Source organism: Mastomys coucha, unplaced genomic scaffold (genome assembly GCF_008632895.1).
Source record: "Mastomys coucha isolate ucsf_1 unplaced genomic scaffold, UCSF_Mcou_1 pScaffold3, whole genome shotgun sequence".
Taxonomy (NCBI): Eukaryota; Metazoa; Chordata; class Mammalia; order Rodentia; family Muridae; genus Mastomys; species Mastomys coucha.
In genome coordinates, this window is record NW_022196909.1 from 63,461,224 (window position 1) to 63,482,758 (window position 21,535).

General features: G+C 46.3%; 1 long non-coding RNA gene across 1 annotated transcript; it reads right to left on the reverse strand.

Annotated features, from left to right (window-relative positions):
• Positions 1-480: 480 nt before the first annotated feature.
• Positions 481-21,273, reverse strand: LOC116074814. Its single transcript, XR_004112293.1, has 5 exons — positions 21,189-21,273; positions 18,799-19,005; positions 15,858-15,941; positions 7,162-7,352; positions 481-827 (listed from the first exon to the last, which is right to left on the reverse strand). It is a non-coding gene; the product is annotated as an uncharacterized LOC116074814 (long non-coding RNA).
• Between the last annotated feature and the right edge of the window lie 262 nt (positions 21,274-21,535).

A 21,535-nucleotide genomic window follows, 5' to 3' on the forward strand; every position in this document is an offset into this window, starting at 1 on the left:
GAATGGTCGGGAATGAGCATCTAGGGGCTTCTAAGTTAGGTAAGGAAAAGTGATCTGCCACTGGGGTCTTCAGATCTAAGGAGAAGGGAAACCTGTCCTCTGGAAGCCATAGTCTGAGGGAGATATAGCTAGTTCTTGGGGATGCCCCTCTGAAAGAAGATACAGTTTGTCCTTAGGGAGCCCCGGTTTGAAAGGAGGCATGCCCAAGGCTGGGGAGGATTCCTTGTGAAATGACTGAGTATTCGTGACTGTCTCTAGATTCAGAGGTGTTAGGCTTTGGGTTATTTTGGGTGAAGGCGACCATCTGACTGTATGTGGTTAGTCACGGTCTCACTAGACTCTTCTTGTGGAGGCTGGATCACAAACTTTTCTTCCATGTTTACTATGTCTTTCATGTTGGTGATTTTATGCTGTGTCAAGAATATGTTGTTTTTTTTTTCTTCCTATCTCTCTAGCAGTTAATGACCAAAGGAAGACAGGAAAGTATGTATTTACTAATGAAAAGACAAAAGCTGATAGGCACAGATTTGTGGTAGGCACTATTCTAAAGACTTCATATATCAAAACCCCTTGGTCTCTCTAGCCAGTTGGTGAGACAGGTACCAGCCTATCGCTTTACAAAAGAAGCTGAAATATAAGGCTTAACTCCCTAGGTGTCACAAGCTAAGAAGGAGTCAGGTTGGGACCCACTGAGCCCAGAGTCCTCACTGACAGCACAGCCACACTGAGGCCGAGGGTACGCGCTCATCCCTGGGAACCATGTCACCAGCTTTTTGCCTTGAGGAGTCATCTCACGGGGTAAGCTGATTGCAGCCTCTGTTTCCTACCTGTAAACAAGGGAGTTGGATTAGATGGGGCATATAGAATCTCCTGGGAGAATGAATTCCTGCATCCCAGCCCTGGGTTTCTGGTGGAGCCTAGCGACTCGCTCACAATGGAGACTTATATGATACATCTTATAGCAAACTTAAGTGGCCAATCCGATGCAGCCTTTACCACATGTCCAGCTTTGTACCCTGATTTCTAGGGACATCATTGCATGGTCACAAAATCCTGAACAGACGGTACACCTGTTATCCTCATTGTCAACAAGAGGAAGCTAAAGCCCAGAGAGCCGAAGTGGTGTCTAGGTTGTGGTTAATAATCACCATACCCCACATTTACATACAGACTTTAGTCCAAACTCGGACCTTAGTATCCATGACAACACATGTTTGTCCAGTTCACAGTCCTCCACACTGTCTTCCTGAATAGGAAGTGAACAGTGTGACTTTTTTTTTTTAGCTGTCTGTACCGGGGTAAACACCTGACTCAGAGTAGTCCCTGGCCTGGCTGCCTAGCAGCCAATCAGAGTTTCTCTAGAGAACTGGAACAGAGAGGCCACTTTAAGAATCAAGCGAGTGTGGACCTGGAGTGTGGAGCTCAGCCAGCATTGGGTCTGAAGTGGTACCACAGAGACTCAGTAAGGTCGACGCAGAGGAAGCCAATCTGCAGAGAGGAGACGAGAAGCAGAGATAGAAAGAAGAGAGATCAAGAGACAGAGAGCCCCAGGAGCCTGTCGAGGCCCTATGAAACCAGCCCACGGTGAGCCTGGGAGATACCCTCTTTGCCAGTATCCTTAGACTAACTGCCCTCTTGGGAAGCTGCTTTTGCCATGGGGGTATTTGCTAAAGCACTTGCCGGGGCTTCACTGGAAGGATTTTAGGATCAAACCAAATAATGAATATGAAAGGGCTTGGTGACCTGTGAGGAGTTAAAGTGATTACGGAGTGTCTGGAAACAAGGTCGGAGCTTAGATATAGTCAGTGGGTTCCTAGAAGAACTGAAACAGGGAACTTACTGCCTGGGGAGTTTAATGAGGGAAGCTGACCAGAGACAGGGGTTTTGTGCAGAGATTTGTAGCTGGGATGGGATGGGCACCTGTAAAGGCTGGAAGAGCCTCCAAGCAGGAGAGGCAACGGGGTGGCCTTGAAGGTGGCATGAGACTGTTTTGTGGGGATGGCAAGCCGCAGAGACGGCCAGAGACTATAGCAGTAGCTCCAGTGAGTCATGGGCGGTTTCTGAGCAACTGGTTGCAGGAAAACAAAAAGGATGGATTTGGTAGGGAGTGACTCAGGAAGGCACTATATAGTCTTGGGTAGGGACTGGAAGAAAACCCAATTGCTCATCTGCTCACCAAGCATTGCTGGGCACTGTTCTAAGCAGAGGTGACGCAGAAAGGTAAGTGGGCTGTGGTCGTGGGTCTGGTCCTCTTTAAGCTTCCAGTTGGTAGAAGGAGTCAGGTCAATACAACAATGACATAAACCAATGACCAATCACAAACAGTTGAAAAGTCCCTTCGAAGAGTGCAGTTGTGTCAGGGAAGGCATCACTCGGGTTCCCCAAAATGAGCTGCAAAGTCTAAGAAGTGTTTCTATCAGGAGTAGCCAGAAGTGACATCCAAGAGTGTGAGGATAAAGGCCAGAAGCAGCCAGAAGTATTGGGAGGGGGAACCTAGAAAGGCAAGAGAGCAAGACCCAGAGGTGGGAAGGCCACACTGACATGCGGCTGCTTCTATTGAGCGCAGTAGCAGAGCTTGGCACCTTACACAGAGATGCACACACAGTTGGGTCGGAGATGGTAGGCTCCACCTTATTGGAAACATGGAATATGGATGTGAGTCAGAGTGTTCTAGCAGCCCAAGTGTTCTCAAGTTTTTGAGCAAGGGGCAGGGAACAAGCCAATAAGCCGTGTTTCTCCATGGCTTTCCCTTCATTTTAGCCTCCAAGTTCCTGCCTTGAGTTCTTGCCCTGGCTTCCCTTGAAATCCTCCTCCCAGTCCCCTACCTTGGCTAAGTAGCGTTGGGTCAGTCTGTGCTGTTTAACACCAGTGGAGAGCTGCTGTCCTTTTGTTTCTGTTGCTATGGCAGACTTCACAACAGGGAATAAAATTAGGGAAAGAACGTGTCATTTAGCTCAGAATTTCAGGGTACAGTCCGTTACTGTAGGGAGGTCAAGGCAGGAGCTTAGAGTATCACAGACACGATCAAGAACAGAGAGAAAAAGAAACACCCAAGACTCTTGCTTGCTTCTCTACTTCAAGCTCATACTGGTCAGAACCCAGCCTGGAAATGGTGCCACCTGGAGTGTGCTGGCTCTCCCACACCAATTCCCAATCCAGAGAATTCCTCACAGAATAGCCCACTGACCAGCTCAGTCTAGATAGTCTCTTATTAAAGTTCTCTTCCTGTGCACCGGGTTATGTAGAGTAACAGTTAAAGTTAACTGTCATGCTGAGCAAGAGACTTTGGCTTGGAGTCTCTAAGACTAAGGCACAGGGGACGACAGAAACTGCTGGGCAGGGAATTCACAGAAGCAGAGAAGTCTCTGGATACCCTAGTGAAACTTGAATTCGGATGCTGGGGACTTTCTTCTTCCTGTAGGCTTCATGTTTCTAGGTAGGAGACATGGTTGATGGCTGCTGTGGAGTGACCTCAGAGAAGGGGGAAAACTCTGTCTGGGTCTTGGGCTTGTCTAGGTAGTGCTCCCCTAAAGAGAGCATGGGAGGGCTGGGGGGTGGGTGGCTCTGTTACCAGGAAACAGCTGAAGCAATGTGGCCAAGACAGAAGCTAGTTCAATTGCCTGGATATGGAAAAATCTAGTCTCAAGAATGACATTACCCTCGTGGCCGTGGAGAAAAGAAGCAGGGTTAACGTAACACGAGAAAGGAGCCAGCCAGCAGAGGAAGACTCGGAACCTTTCTGACTTGAACTCTGTGTAGCCACAGAGCATGCATGAGAAAAGCCTTGGGCTCTGTACATAGGAGAAAACACACACTGTGCCAATGACCTGTAAAAGAACTTTCATGGCCTGGGGCTTTTGAGTGTTGGCCCTTTCTTAGCTCTCTGGCCCACTTCCAATCTTGAACGACTTTCTATTTCATAACAAACTGTCTGTTTTCATCACTGTCCTTGTGTCTCTGGTCCAATCTTTCATTCCAGGCCACAAGAATCTGGAAACCTCAGAAATGTTCCTGAAGCTCAGATCAACACCTGTGACACCTGCAAAGGAGAAAGGGAGGGATGGCAGCGATTACGGCAGTCACTATGTCCCAGGGCTTAGCTAAGCTAAGCTGGTTGTTTTAACTTTACCACTGCAGGACCCACTTCCCACAGGAGAGAGGGAGAGTCAGAGCTAGAGGGTGAGAGCTGAGGAGAAGCCCGATTGATAAAACACTAGCTGTACAAGCTCATAGGTCTGAATTCAGAGCCCCAGCATCTACATTAAGAATGGAGCATGGTAGGGCGTGCTTCAGCCCCAGCACTGACAAGGAATGATGAGAAGATAAGATGAGAGGATCTCTGGGTCTTATTAGAGAGGCCGGCTCCACGTCCAGTGAGAAACCTTCTCTGAAAAGTAGGTGGTTGCCCAGTATAGTAATGCATAGGTAGGTAACACAGCAGCAGACCACCTGGGAAAGAAAGCTGGTGTGTAAGTTCCTCAGAAAACATAAGGAGAATGGCGGAGAGGAGGAAGGTGTGTTCCTCCCACCTCGAGGCCTCAAACTGAGAGGGAGAGTTAAACAGACAGCGGTCCAGTACTGCATGAGGCAAGCATGATGGAGTCTTACAGGGAAAACAGAATTGTCCTTAAACCTGGGGAGGAGTCTCATTAAGAGAGGGAAGAAGGGAGGGAGAGAAGGAGAGAGAGAAACTCCGAGCCTCTAGGGGAGGGGTATCCAAGGAGGCACTTCAGGAAAAAATATCCCTAGAGACATTCCCCAAAGCAATCTCCAGAGCACAGGAAATATCGCAGTTTTATATGTTTATTATTCATTTTTGTTTTATATTAGAATATACTTACATCACTTCCATCTCCCTTTCCTCCCTCCACCCCCTCCAATGTCCTCCTCAAATCTTAAAGTGATGATGGCTTTTGTCTTTTATTACTTTTGTTACACACACATACGCACACACACATACACACATATATGTCTATATACACACACTCACACATATATACATACATGTATATACATATCTACACAAACACATATACACACATATATGCTATATACACATACTCACACATATATACATGCATGTATATACATATGTAGATATACACACATATGTGCTATATACACACACTCACACATATATACATATATGTATATACATATGTACACAAACACATATACACACATATGTCTATATACACACACTCACACATATATACATACATGTATATACACATGTAGATATACACACATATATTGCCCAGTTCATTTTTGTTGTTTGTGTGTATATGATTTTAGGGCTGGCCATCTTGGCTTGGATAACCAGGCAGGGGTCTTTCATCCCTGGGTGAGGCTGATTTTCCCCTCTTCCAACAGTCACTAGTGGCCTGTAGTTCTTTTTCACTTCATCAGATGAGCACAGTTCCTTAACTTCTTCTAAATCTTATCCTTGCATCCACTGGGAAGTGTAGTTATTAGCCCTCGTCAACCACACTGCACCACACAGTAAATGGTGAGCGTTACAGAAAACTGCAACAATGCAAAACTCAATGGACCACAGAGAGCCCAGCCCCAGTAGATGCACCTACACCAAGCTCCTGCATGTGTGGCTCAGAGGACGTCACAGGAGAGGGGACTCAGAGGCTGTAAGAGCCAGGGTCCCTGCAAGCCTGCTGTGAGAGTGCCTCTCCACACAGAAGATCAAACATGACAAGGTCAGCAGACACGTTAACGTCTCTATACATTGTAAGAGGCTGGTGGTGTGTTCCATATGGCATGATTTGGTTCAACACAGCATATATGGAGGAGCCAGGTTCTGGTAAAGATTATAAACCGATACCACTCTTAATTCTATGTCCCAAGGAGACAGCAGCCTGGGGTCTGGAGTGATGTCTTGAGGCTGTGGGATCTGGCTCCTTAGGAGGACCACTGTCACAAAGGGTCAGGCTCCTGTTCTAACAATAGAGTACAACAGAGGGAGACACCCAGTATCAACCTTCAGCCTCCACAGAGATGTGTACACATGTGCACACAAATATATATACACACATACAAAAAGAAAGGGTGGCTTAATCAAGCTCCCTTGGCATTTAGTGGAAAACTGAGAGTCCGTCCCAGGATCTCGGTTGATTCAACTCCCCTGCTACTGAGCTCTCCGTCTCTCTCCCCCAACCCCTAGCTGTCTTTTTTTTTTTTTTTTTTAATTTTACGTGCATGGATATTTTGCTTGCATGTATGCAAGTGTATTGTGTACATACATCGTGCCCTCGAAGGCCAGAAGAGGGCACTGGATTCCTTGAAACTGGAGTGGGGATGGTTATGAGCAGCCTTGTGGGTGCTAGGAACTACGCCCAGGTTTGGACGCAGGAGTAGCAAGTGCTTTTCACAGATGAGCTGTCTCTGGCGCCGTCACATTTCTGGCATGCTAAGAAGCATACTACTAGAGATTGAGTTTGGGAGAAGAGTGTAACATTGGCCTTCGACACTGACTTCCCAATTACCAGAGAGAACAGCTGTGGAAACAGCTTGCTCTTCAGGCTGCCAGGAAGGCTTGCGGTTTAGACTAGATTTAGATGCTGAGGGCCGAGGAGATGGCTCAGCAGGTAACTTGTTGCCAAGCGTCATGACCTGAATTCTATCTTAGGGACCCACACAGTAGAAGGAGAAAACTGACTCTTGTAGCTGTCCTCTAACCTCCACACCTGCACCATGTCATGCACGAACCTACTCTTTTCATATTTCCGTACTCAAACAAGAGTGTAAGCACAATTACATACATATTACATATAAACATATTGTATACATCTATAACACATATATTACACATATGTACATGTACTATACATATATACATATATACACATCATACAAACAAGAGTGTAAGCACAATTACATACGTATTACATATGCACATACATATACATCTATAACACATATACTACACATATGTACATGTACTATACATATATACATACATACACATCAAACATAGACATGTACATATACATATACATATTGATATACATGCATATGCAGTGTTTTGATGTCACAAGGTCACCCTGGTAAGCATTGAGACACTTGGTTCTCCTGGAATGGATCTAGCTCTGTGGACTATCTAGCTCCCTCTTTTCCCCTCCCTCCACCCTGATGGGAAACCCGATTGACCTGCTTTTTGCTGATCTTCTAATTAACAAAAGAGGCAGTCACTCCATTATTTTATGATCACAGCTTAAGAAAGGAGGTGGGATGGATTCTCGTAGGTCTGTCTGATTGCCGGATTAGCAGGCGCCTTCCAGCTTGCTTAATCCTTCCTTAATTCCTTGATCAACTTGGTTCTGCTCAAAACAGCCAGGCACCTAGGAAATTCAGAATAAAAGCTGTGTTGTCAGGACTTAAGCGCTAGCATTGTGTTTGTTCATTAATGTGAGCCAACTATGTTTGTGCCTGTAATGAGAGGGACAGGTACACAAAGACGCACTGCCGGGGATAGCGCTTCAAAGAATAGCATCTGGATTGGGGAAAATAATGCCTGGGAGAGGTGGAAAGGGACATATACTTGGGGTGGAGCCAAAACAAGAATGTGGCTGGACACGATGCCCCAGGTACTGTCAGCCCAGACTGCTCAAATCACAGGGCACAAAACATACTCCACATACAAAATTGGAAATTGGTTTGAGTTTTATACAGAGCCCCCTAAAAGGGGAAAGAGAAATTGCAGAAGACGATTCTATATTCAGAGCCATTCCTACATTTGGCCATGAAAAGCCAAGGAGGGGATTGTCTAGGGAAGCTAGAGAGAGCTGTGGTGCAGAGAGGATCCCCAAGGGTGGGAGAGCACACTTTGTTAGCCACGGCCACACAACTCTGTAAAGCTCTGCCATTTTGTTGTACTGTGAGTTTGTACTTAGCCATTTGGTTTCTAGAACTAAATTAGTGACTTGCTTTCCTACATTCTTGCCCTCCCCACCCTCAGAGGTGATTCAGAGACAGCCTGACCACAAGCAAGTGTTATGGAATCCATCAACCGCAAGGTGGGGAACCAGCCCCATTCCTCTGAGACCTTAAGAAGGGTCTCTCACGATGCCACATGGGCTTGATCTCTCCTCAGACACCCTACCATACTACAGCCTGCCTGTTCATCTACCTGGTACTGTTCCATAACACTTTCCTCCAAGACTGAACCACGCCATCCTGCAAGGAAGTTCTTTAAGCAGAGAGGTAAGTAAATCAAACTAGCTTCAGGAAGTCCCTGAGACTGACCAGATTCATAAGGCCTCTTTCTGCCAGAGTAAACAATAAAAGCCCAGAGTCCCTCTCAAAAGAACAGAACCAAGCTTCAAAGACTCTCCCACAAGCTGAGCTGCAAAGATGACTCTCAGACTAGACAAGCTGCCTGGAAGGAGTAGAAACAGGCCAAGCTGCCTCAAAAGGATTGACATAGCTGAGGCACCTGGAAAGGACACTCTCTAACATGTTGAGCTACCTGCAATGTGCGTCAAGTTCCCAGCTCTGTGAGCTGTAACCCATGCTGGGACGAGCTTTGGTGATCCGACGGTCTCCGAGTCATTTCTGCTCCTATAAGTGACCCCTCACTCATACTCCTGTAAGTAACCCCAATAAAATTCATGGCTTCGCCAAGTCAGACTTTGGCAGTGTTCATACTTTGTTCTGCTGTGGGTTCCCTCTCTGGTGTTGCATCTCCCCAGGAAGTTTTGTTACCCAAAAGGTGTTGATGGCCCCTCTAAAAAAGTTTCTTATCCCAGAGTGCAATCTGCTTTGTATCTCCTTTGAGCTTCAAATTAGCATCATTTCACGGCCTTATCCTGCTCCTGATGCATTAGCTCCCCCAGAAGCCAGGGGAACACTGAGTCAGAAGTATGAAGGTCCTGTTTGATTATACTGACAGCAAGAGGAAGCTACGGAGGGTCCAGTAGATGATGCTCCCTACTGCACTCTGCTTTCCTTGCTCTCTCTATGGCTGTGGCCCAGTTCTACACTGAAAGAGTTGGGATGCCAATCAAGCTTGGGCCCCAATCTTTCCTGACTGCCTAGGCCTTCTCTTTTGAACCTACTCAGCTTGGCCAGCTAAGTCTCCTCTTTTCTTCCATCTTCAAAGCTTCTCCCATTCCATAGGTTCTTGGTAGAGGAGAACCAGTTTGGCTCCGTGAGCCTGGTTTAGATGGGGTTTCCCTCCTTGTTCTAATTCCAATGGAGACAAAGGCCATGCTGAGCTCCACAGTGTAGAGCTTGCTTTGGATTTCAAAGGTGGGCAGGACCGCCTGCTTCAGGATGGGGAAGAATCTACTCATCTCAGGTGTGCCAGAATGACAAAGAGAGATCTTTATTTCAGAAGAGTGCTGGAGACTCTAGTAAAAGCTCTGAGTTACTTTATAATTGTGCAAGGCTGGGTATCAGCCTAGAAAGGCAGGCATGCGAACTGAGTGCGGAGAACAGATTTTATACTCAATGCAAGCAGCCCCCTTTCTCTCTGTCTACTGAGGAATCAGGATGGACAATCTTACCCAGTCTCCAGGTGTTCTTATCTTTTCCTCTGTCACTCGTTTTTTTTCTCAACAAAACATGCGTGGGTTCATCTCTGTTTCACATACTGCTTATTTTAAAGTTCACTGGACACATGACCTCATAAGCAAGTTTAGCTGTTAGGAATTTTCTGTGCTAAGCTTTTAGCTTAGGTGATGAGTGTCCCACGTTTGGGGGAAGGAGGGAATAGTTGCCTAGCAGGCAATAGCAGGATCTGGTGTCTTCTGTTGGATGCTAGCTGGCTCGAAGCCGATTTGAGACACCTTTGAAAATGAAAGGGTCAGAATTCTTCCTCTTTTATACCAAGTTTGCCTTGCTTGGATGGGTCCAGGGTCCTCGATTCTGTCATTTAGGGGTGCTGCCCCCGCTCACTCCTGATTTCTCAGGTCTGGCCTTCTCTGGCGTTCTCTTCCAGGAAGTCCACCCTTGCTGTCTTCTCTTTCTTGTCCCATAGGACCTTGTTAGTCACGGGCTCAAGTGTGCATGCTCGACCTCCTGGACTGTGATCACCTCCCCTCAAGGAAAGACTCATCAGACTGCCCTCCCACAGTTCCCCACACACATCTGTACCAGCTGCACATGTCCGGTGGGAACACATACTACTCTATAGAGTCATCCTCTCTGAACTCAGAAGCAAGCCAGAGGAACAAGTAAACAATAATGTGTTTATAGGTTCCTGATCCTGGGGACTGAGAGGTCACTGAACCAGAGTCTTATTTACATGATTTAAAAAAATATTTATTTTTTATTAATTTTTAGATTATTCGTATCTGTGTACATGAGTATAGGTACCTGTGCACGCCTTAGGTACTAGATCATCAGGAGCTGGAGTTACAGGGTGTGGCTAGCGGCCCAACTTGGAGGCAATCTTAACCCTGAGCCATCTCTCCAAATTCATTTTTAGGAATTTAGAAGCTAAAGTTTTTAGAATTGGAAAAGTATTGATATCACACAACCCCAACAGCTTGCATTAGTTTTTATCTATGGATGATTAAACAAAAAAAACAAAAAACAAAAAACTGTTCATATGTAGCCCAGGCTAGCCTTGGAAGACTGACCTCGATCATCCTTCTAAGTGGGGGGATGTGAGCCATGTACCAATGTGCTCTTTGGGGTTAGGTATGAAACCCAAGGCTTTATTATGTATGCTACGACGTGAGCACTCTACCAGCTTAGCTACATCTCCGGCCGGTCAGAATCCTGTTTCTCACAAGTGAAATCTTTGCACGGATTCTAACAGCTAACTGATCCACGGTAGCTTCCTTGGAAGGTGGGAGTTAGTACTTTCCCCAGCGTCTGGTATTCCTGATACATACGAATCAAGGGCTCCTTGTGTTACGGAGCTACAGTTCCGGCTGGGTCTGGTGCTGATAAATACGGATCCCACAAAGGGAGGCAACTCAGCTGGGTTGGCAGAGGAAGGGCTGGAAGCTGGGGTTCTAGCATTGCTTTTTGCTTATCTCTTAGGAAAGGTTGCCTGCTTTGGTCCTTCTTGGCTGAGTCTTCTCTCCTGCTCACCAGGCTCCAAGAGTCCAGGAGCAGGCCATGAAGCGGCACTGTGCAGAGGGCAATGCCCCACATCTGTGGCCAGAGGAGCCACGAAGCAGATCCTGCTTCTGTAACTTCACCTGGTCAGCATTGTACTTTCCAGGTGACCCGGAACTTTGGGTCAGCAAAGGCCCAAGTAGTTTCTCTTGAATTCTTGCTCCTTCCTTTGGGGAACATCACAGTGACCTGCCAATCTCTCTGCCCCAGACCTTGAATGAAGTTCAATTAGCATGCGGGACCTGTACTGGCCAACTCCACACATTCTTTAGATAGGTTAGGTATTCCTGATAAGGCCTCTCAGATCAGAAGGCTGGAATGAACCTAATTAGAGTTTGGAATACTCAAGGTAGAGATAAAAAGGTAAGTGACTCGTTTCTCTAAAGCAGCAGGCTGGGGGTGAGGCGAGGAAGGAGAGAGAGAAAACTCAGAGGGGGTGGGCCTGAGAGTCTCCACGTCACCACTAAACCCGGCCCTTCACAAACTTAGGAAAATTCTAAAGGTCTGGAGGACTCTAAGTGTCTGTGGGTCCCCTGTTTCCCTGGACCTGGGACACAGCCGCTTGGCTCTGCAAGGGTGAGGCTCTGGGAAGGCGGTCACAGGCAGGCTGCCTAGAGCCCATGGTATTATGTGGGCTATGTTAGCTTCCAGTCCTGATGACAAAAATAATCACATGGGATCAAAACTCCTGATTCCCTAACAACCGCATGCTTATGACGGGCATATCATGACACACGCAGGGACTATTTCGTCTAAGAATATAAATCAATTGGAATGTAAATAAATAAACTGGCTCCTCTAGAACCTGTAAAGACATCCAGAATTTGGGGCTCTTAGACATTAGACACTCATTCCTATCATAATGTGGAGGGAGAAACTGAAGCCCATGCTGGAAGTTTAACTATGGCTTAACCCGTTGATGAAGTCATTTACAACCCAGTTGCTTTCCAAGGTTCCATCAGCTAGCAAACAAGGCTTTTAATACACGAGTCTTTGAGGACATTTCAGATTCAAATCATAGCAGACTGGAAAGATGAGCACGTTATCCACAAGAAGCTGCATGGCTTCTATGAAAGGCTGGAACCAGTGGGTCAGATGTAGAGTACTCGGTTGGGTTCAGACTTAGTTCATGTTACCACAGAACACAAGAAAGTACTAATGGGATGAAAGAAGACACAGGAACTGGACACACTGAACACTTAATTGAGTATGCTGAGAATATATCTGTGGCTTTATTTGATTCCCACATGTGCTAGATGATAGCCAAGGCTGGGGATCAGCTTAGAGTGGCTGAGGCCATGGTGGTGTGCTGCAGTCTTTAATCCCACCACTTCTACCGTATGCAGCCCCTGGGATCCTATGCTCCTGTTATTGCTTCTCTTTGTACTCAGAGTTGAGCTGAACTGAGCTTAGTTATTTAAGTAAAAGTAGGAATTGAATAAGTGGGAGAATTCCACACTTGGGTACTCATTCACCAGTCATAGTGGGGGTTAATTTTAACTGTCAACTTGACACAGTCTAGCATCTTCTAAGAAGGGAGTTTCAATAAGGAACTGTCTAGTTAGGTTGACCTGTGGGCTTGTTGGTGGGGGGTTGTCTTTGATAATGTTCAATGATGTGGAAGACTCACCCACTTTGGGAAGCACCATTTTCTAGCAAGGTGATCTTGGATTGTGTAAGAATGAACTGAGTACAAGCCAGCAAACATGTGTTTATCCATTATTCTCTGAGCTTAACAGCTGCTGCAGGTCCCTAACACCTTGACTTTCCCACAGCCATGGACTGTAACCTGGAACTGTTAGCCAAATAAACCCTTTCTCTCTTAAGTGTTTTATCATAACACCAGGAAAAGAAGCCAAGACAGTGGCGTTCAAGTATGAACTATAAAACTTGAGAATGATTGACTGGAAGAGATTGCTCTATCTGTAGGGTGTTTGTTATATAAACGTGAGGACCTAAGTTTAATCCCAACACCTAAAAAGCTAGGTGTGGTGTGTCCAGCCGTAACCCCAGCACTTGGGAGGCAGAACTGGGTGGATCTATGGAGCTTGCCAGTTAGCCAATCCCAGCACTTGGGAAGCAGAACTGGGTGGGTCTATGGTGTGGTGTGTGCAGCCATAGCCCCAGCCCTTGGGAGGCAGAACTGGGTGGATCTATGGTGTGGTGTCCAGCTGTAACCCCAGCACTTGGGAGGCAGAACTGGGTGGATCTATGGTGTGGTGTGTGCAGCTGTAACCCCAGCACTTGGGAGGCAGAACTGGGTGGGTCTATGGTGTGGTGTGTGCAGCCATAGCCCCAGCCCTTGGGAGGCAGAACTGGGTGGGTCTATGGAGCTTGCCAGTTAGCCAGAGTGCTGACTACTCTTAAGTCAACTTGACACACAAACTGGAATTATCTGAAAGAAGGGAACCTCGATTAAGAAAATGCCTCAGGATCTTGTGACTGAAATACTCAGTCCATTGTGGATGGTGCCATCCCTGGACTGGTGGTCTTGGGCTCTATAAGAAAGCAGGATGATCAAGCTGGGGGTCGGGGGGAGCAAGCCAGTAGACAACACTCCTCTATGGCCTTTGTGTTAGCTCCTGCCTCCAGGCTCCTGCCTTGCTTGAGAACTTTTCCTGACTTTCTTTGATGATGAAAATGGTGATCTGGAAGTATAAGGTGACATAAACCCTTTCCTCCCCCACTTGGTTTTGTGGCACAGCAACAGAAACCTTAAAGAAGGCAGCCAGTGTAGCCAAACTGGTGAGCTCCAGGCTCAGTGAGAGACTCTGTTTCAGAAAATAATGTGGAAAGCCATTAAGGAAGACATTGCAAAACCTCTGGCCTCCACATGCCTCTGCGTGCACAGTGTACACACCCATGGATATGCACCCCCCCCACACACACACATATACATATATATACAGGGGATGAAAGGATGAATAGCTGGATATCTCGATGCAAGCATACCATTATGGTTCATATGCTGTGCCGCCAGGGGACTGATTCTAGGAACCCCATTGATAACAATAATCCTCTTGTGCTTAAGTCTCATAATCACAATGGTGGCATTTGTATGAAGCTCATGCGCATACTCCCTAATACTTGAAGTCATTGTAACATTATCTGATATCCACAACACCTAATACTAGATAAGTGCTTTGCAAACTGCTGCCGTCCTGGACCATTTAGGGACTAATGAAGAAAAAGCTTGCACATGTTCAGTGTAGACATGACTCTTTTTTCCCCCAGTATTTTTGATTCACAGTGGTCTAAATCCTTACAAACACAAAAGCTTGGATGTGTAATGTAGGGCTGAGGAGCAAGGGCTCAGAGCATAGTGGCCCATGCTGACACCCTGTCAGGGTAGCTTCCTCTCTATGTAACCATGGGAAGGTTACTTAACCTTCATATGCCTGAGCTCCCCGTTAGGCACCCTGAGAGCAAAGATAATGACACCCTTCTAATGGGGTTTCTGGGAGGATAAAATGAGCTCAGATACTTGCTGAGTCCAGGGCCTGTCACAGAGTAAGAGCCTATACATATCAACCACTGTTGCTAGGACTAAGACTCCGTTTAGATTCATTTGAATGCACTCCTTTCTGTGTGCATCCTGTGAAGGACATATGAGAAAAAATGCAGGGTGCCTCTTGGGGGAGGCCAGATGTTCATTCCTAAAGTAACCACACTCCGGCCAGTGTATGGACCAAAGTGATACCAACAGGACCAAGGATCCTTGACATTTGTGGGTAGGGTATATTTGAGGGAGTGGCTGGCAACTGAACACAGCTTGAGTGTCTGTGTGTCTCACCTTGGAGGCCCCAGTGAGGTGTTAAGGATGTGGCTGTCTTGAATCTAGATAACTGGGTCCTTTCTCTCAATTTCACCTTTTAAGGAACATAAGACTGAGGTCAAGTCATTTACCACCCTGAGCCTCAGTCTCCTTCACATGAAATAAAAGTAAAATGGAAATAACATTTCACCTCTCCTTCCATTTTTGGGGGGCTTAACTATATAACAAGGAATTTGAAGGAAGGACCACCTAGATCATTATAAACTTCTTTTGAATTATCTAGTTTGCCTGCCAGTCAGTTTGATGCTTCTGGGAGGAGAACTCGAATGAATGACCCTCTAAAAGCTAACTTGGGAGTCTGGGAACAAGGCTCATTCAGTAAATGTTTGGCATGCATGCACTGGGACCTGGGTTTGGATATTTACCACCAATGTAAACCTAGGTGTGGTGATGGAGTATCTGTAATTCCCCAGGCAGGCAGCTGTCAGGACCTCACTGTCCAGCTATCCTAGCTGAATCTGTTCAGTGAGAGACCCGGTTCCACAAAATAAGGTGGAGACAAATTAAGGAGGATACAATCTGTGGATTCCACATGAGTGTACGCAAATGCTCACTTGTATCTACATGCATACACACGTACACACACCACCATCACCACCACCACCACTGCCACCACAATCACTTGGGAAGGGGGCAGTCTTCATCCCTCTCACCACACAGGACAAAGCTCCATACTTTTAACCTTAAATTTCCACTGCCACACTTGACACGAACCTTTGGCTTTCTATCCCATCCTACCACAGAGGACACACTATGCTCTGGATGCCATACCAAGTGAGGGCTGAGACCATAAACTCTGTGTGTCTTATGGAAGAAGGCACACAGCCTGTGCCACGCCCTTCCTCTGAGTGATGATGACATGTTTCTGCCCTCGAGTTCTGGCCTCTAGAATCCTCTGTGTCTCCTCTGAACTCTCTTGACGCCCACCACCTCCACTCACCATCCAGCTTGCTTCTCTGCTCCTCCCTTGACCCAGGAACTGCTTTCCATCAGCTTCTGCAGTGTTATGAACAGTAGTGGTGTGCTTTTGAGAGGAGAAAAAAAAAGTCTAGTGTTTAAAATGTTGAGCCTCTCAGAAATTATTATTCATGAATTTTTGTGCGAGCATTAGAATTTTCCCTCCAGGCTGAGAGCCCCTGCTGGAATGAACTTAGCCACAATGTGGCCTTTATTTCCCTGGATTATTATTTTTTCTTCTACTTTTTTCCTTCCCTGTATTAATGGGTACTCAATACATTCAGGATCAAAACATGAAAAATGCTCATGGACGTGCTGGGGACTGAGCTTTTCAGAGCTCATCAACAGAAGGAGCTGTTGGAAGAGGACATTTGTGATGCTGGGGGCTGTGAGGTGGGAGGAGGGAGCATGTTCATGCCAGGATGTGGGCTTCATCTGGGGTGGGGAGAACAGCCTGTTCTTGAGGAGACCTGGTCTGAGGGAAAACACAGCCCTGACCTTGGGGGGAGGGGTCCAGTCTGAGAGGAACATGGCCTTATCTTCAGAGATCCCCATGTCTTCTCAGGGGACGTATCTTCCCTTTAAGAAGCTTCTGTTTGAGACAGCCTTGTCTTGATGGGAGAGAGTCCTCAACCTCTGAGGGCCTCAATTCTTATTTTATAGATAGATTTTCATTTGTTCCTTCCTTCCTTCCTTCCTCCCTTCCTTCCTCCCTTCCTTCCTTCCTTCCTTCCTTCCTTCCTTCCTTCCTTCCTTCCTTTCTTCTTCTTTTTCAGTCAGGATCTATGCCTTTCTTATGGGCAAGAGTGCCTACTGGTCCCATTTTCAATGGGAAATAGAGTTGATAGACTGATTAATTTAGCAGATGTCTATGGAAGGAGTGTTGCAGTCATGGTTCTGGCTCGGGAAGCTGATATATCCTTGGAAACTACTGCTCCACCTTCGCTGTTTTACTGTGGAACCCTTCGACAAGAAAGAGGAAACAGATGATTCTCAACTGCAGAGCCCCCGATCCTCTGTAAAGGCCTTACTCATTCACCTCTGTGCATGTATTCAGTGAGTACTTTTGGAAACTATCTTGATTCTGTTTAAAGTTTGGGAAGAGATGGAGGAAGGCATAGTTCCTGCTCTCAGCAGTTCTGGGTCATGTAGAATGTTCAGCAGTTCTTCATTGGCAGACTCCAGGTTTTAAAGGTGAATTCAGCTAGAGGGGGTTCTGTGGTCTTGGCCCCACCCCAAGCCTAGCATTTGCTTAGGCAAGGACCCAGATCTTCTGAGAAGACTCCAAAACACCCCACATATATCCAATCTCCCTCATAAGGGCTTTTATTTATATTTATTCAGCTTTTCTCCATCTCTCTTGCTATAGAATAAGCTCATTTTTATTTATGGTGCTCTGTGGGAGCTGTCCATTTCTAACACAGCCGTATAGTTTGTGCCTGCCTTGCTGCCTCCCCACAGCTCACTAGCCCAGCCTTTCCTGTGATGTCTGTACCTTGCAGAGTCTACTGCTGATCACAAGGAAGGCTTCCTGCTGCCCAGAATCAGGACCTGTGAGATCTTCATTTCACCCCGCAAAGCTGGGCCACCCTCTAAGGGGCTGATGGGGGACGTATCAGCCTTTGAGAACTTTAAGAATATACCTAAGGATATTATATGATATTAATATCCTGACAGGCACTGACGGGTCAGGATTAGGTTGACTTGCCTGTGGTTGGACCTACTGATCATAGAAATAGATGCTTGAGTGGTGGGGAGATGGCTCACTTGGTAAGTGTCTGCCCTGCAAGCAAGGGGAACTGAATTTGAATCTCTATTATCCCCATTCAAGCAGTACATAGTGGGGCTTGTCTGTAACCCTAGCTTGAGTGGGGTTGGCCGGGTGTGGGTGAGGCAGGGTAAAAGCAAGCAGATTCTCAGAGCTGGTCATTCTGGCCAATTGGTAAGTTCTGGGTTTCAGCAAGAGACTCTGTCTCAAAAGAGCACAGGAAAAGTAGGTGTGAAAGACACTTGAGGTCCATGCCTTGCTTTCAGATGCACACCCATACATATTCCCTCACATGCACACATGTGTACTACACACACACACACACACACTAGCCTCTTTATAGCCAATAGGAACTGATCATAGCTGTCTGAACAATACTATCTGTCAAATCGCTATAACAGAGGTTTGTAAGGGACTGGTTGACATAGGAGGGGTTTACGTCTCTCCTGATATATGCTAGAATCCTGTGCTTGACTCAGGTATATTCAACCTTCCACATGGTGACATCATGTTACCATCTACAAAGTTAATATTGGAGGATTGACCAGTCTCTTCTCAGAAAAAAAAGTAGCCTGGCAGTGGTGGCGCACGCCTTTAATCCCAGCACTTGGGAGGCAGAGGCAGGTGGATTTCTGAGTTCAAGGCCAGCCTGGTCTACAGGGTGAGTTCCAGGACACCCAAGGCTATACAGAGAAACCCTGTCTCAAAAAACCACAAAAAAGTGTAAAAGTATTGAATAATATTTTTAAAGATTATTTATTTAGTTATTTATTTACTTATTTATAGTGTGTATGAATTTTTCCCCACCAGTATGTATGTGTACCATATGTGTGTGTAATGCTGAAGTTGGCCAGAAGAGGTTGTTGTGTCCCTTGGAACTGGGGTTACAGATAGTGTGTGCTGCCATGTGTGTGGTGGTAAGGCATGGATGGCCAGAAAACAACCCATTAACTGAATTAATCCACTAATGTTTGCTGTCATGAAATTGCTCTGTGACTTTGAGTGAGTCTCTTTACCTCTCTGAGCCACATTTTCAAAGACTATCCATGACTGTGCAGCTACCTCGAACAGCGGCAAGGTTAACGGTTGCAAATGAACCTTACTTCTCTAATGGCCCTGAGCCCTAAGGAGTAAGGATTAGAGAGTCACCTCCTACCTTCTTTACTGCTTTTCAAAATGTCCAACTAGGAACGGTCCAGGGGCTAAAGAACAGCATCAATTTTCTCATTGAAATGCTTTTATTCAGCAAAGTGGATAATCTTGGGAGAAGGAATATACATTGTGCTTTCTGTTCTTATTCATTAAAGCTGCTTTCATTTCGGATTCCACCACGCAGGCTCTGAGCATTTGTTCTGAATTGGCACTGTGGGAAAAAGCAAAATAAATAAAAGATGTGGGGGGGGGGAGGTGAGAGAACAAAAAGAAAATAAAGATTACAACCCAACTGATCATTCAGTGGCTGAGAAAATGGAGACGGGATGAGCTCGCCACCCTAGCACCACAAGGCAGGTTGGAAATGGGCATTCACCTCAAGGATGCTCTGAGGGCACCGGTGCTGGCAGGTACTGTGCTGTGTGGGGCTGTGCCCTAGTGCCTTGGTGAATGAAAATGGACCCAGTCCTGCCTCTGTGGACTTGATGGGTACTGTGACTGTCGACTGGAAAAAGCAAAGGCATCCAGAGAAACATCACTTTATCTCAAGTCAGAAACATCACCCGGAAGGGAAATCAGGTGGTGAGTCCTGGAGACTCACTGAGGTGGCCAGACATGGTGCCAGGTGGGCTGAGGGAGTGAAAGACAGCTGTGGACAGGATGGAAAATACTGTGAGTGCTGGTAGAATAAGCCTGTAAAGCGAGCAAGGAGAGAGACTGTGGGAGTCCTCGGGAGCCATGTGAGAAGCCACAGTGGACAGAAGTATTTCTCATGTTCCTCTGCCCAGAATCACTCTACAAATTTTTATAGAGAGCAGAGGAGTTATAGAGTAGACACCCACCATTTCAATTCATAGTTAACATCTTGCTCTGTTTGATTGATCACATAATCTTTCCCCCAGTCGACCCCTTATGCATCTATTAATCCATTCTATCCTTACATACTAAATTTAGTCAGTTTGGATGATGTGTACACCAGCCCTAAGCATTCTGTGCACTGGCTCACACCTGCACCCGCATGTGTTAACCTGTCCTTACAGGCCACACCATCACCCCTTCCTGCTCCCTCTCAGCTGACTCCATGCCTACTCTAGGCAATAGTGTTCTGGTGTACAACACCACACATATGTGTTGTTCTATAGTGGCACAAAAAACGGGATTGCTTAGCGCATCTGCCTTTGAGCAGGACTGTGTCGGCTCAGCAGAACAGCTTTGAACCTCGTCCATGCTGCATCAGTAGCTTCTTCTTCCGTACCTCCGAGAAGCAACACTGTCAGTGCATTACAGTCTGGCTATCCATTCTGCCACTAATAAATAACTTGGGATGCTTCCAGTTTGAAGTTATTAAGAAAAGCACAGCGTTGAGTGGTTTTGGAAAAATCCTTCCGAGGTTTCTGCATTTTGGTTTCTCTTGGGTAAACACCTCAGAGGATTAGTGGGTCATAGGTCGATGTGCAAAGTGGCTACAGCATTCTCATTGCCATCATCCCTGGAGAGAATTCTGGTTGCTCTCAACCCTTACCAGCATTTGGTGGTGTTGGACATTTTCATTTTTAGAGATTTATTTTTATTACTTTAAGTTACGCACGTGTGCCTGCGTTTGAATATGCACATGTGAGTGCAGTGCCCGCAGAGGCCAGCAGGGGGTGCTGGATCTCCTGGGTCTGGAGTTGCAGGCTGTTGTAAGTCACCTGATGGAGGATGTGGGCTTCTTTGTAGGAACAGTACCTGCTCCTAACTGCTGGGCATTCTTCCCAGTCCCTTTTGAATGACTGAGGTGCTCTGTCATTACAGTCTTAAAGGTGTTAATGTGCCTCCTCTGGGGGTTAATTTATTGGTCACTTTCCCATGTTCTCATGGACCATCTGTATTATCTTCATGAACTGTCAGACTCTTATTTGTCAAAAACCGATTTGTCCACCTTCTAGTTTTTGTTGTTGATCTCTAACCATTAATAATACATAAGTTACTTCAGGAATGTCTTATGTCCTTTTTCTGTTGCTGTGACAAAACACCCTGACAGAAACAACTGAAGGGAAGGGGGCTATTTTCGTTCAGAGGACACATCATCATGGCAGGGAAGTGAAAGAGGCGGCATCTTGAAGCTGCTGGTCACATGACACCCACAACCAGCAAGCATCGAGGGCAAAAGCAGAGCAGCTCAGCTCCGTTCCTTTCCTAAGTCCAGGAGTCCAGCAGGCAAATGGTGCCATCCATCATGGCTGAGTCTTCTTGCTTAAGACAATGCCCCAGGCGCATACCCAGAGGTCCATCTCCCAGGTAAATCTAGATTCTGTCCAGCTCACAATCTTATGGACCATCATGATATATAGAGGGTTTTGTCATTAAGAGACTGAAAAGGGGAGGAGTTCCCACGAGGAAATGTCTACATACCTGCCTCAGATGTCATCCATACAGAAAAACCTCACCTCTTGCCACCCTGTGAGCCTCAGACAAACCAGACTTCCGACAGAGCAGCCTAGCACCCCACTGGCCAATCAGAAGCTTCAGCCTTTGACCAATTGACCAATCAAAATTACCCTTATTTGCAAGGTTCTCCTTTGCATCCCGGAGACTGCATAACTGAAAAGGACACGCACTTCTCCTCTGTCTTGCCTCCTTGATTGAACCATGGCCAGACTGTACCACTCTCATTTACACACTGCAAATTACACCCACACCAAAAGTGACTCTAGGCCCTGCGGCTTTATGTTGCTGGCTGATCTCTGGTTACTGCCCAG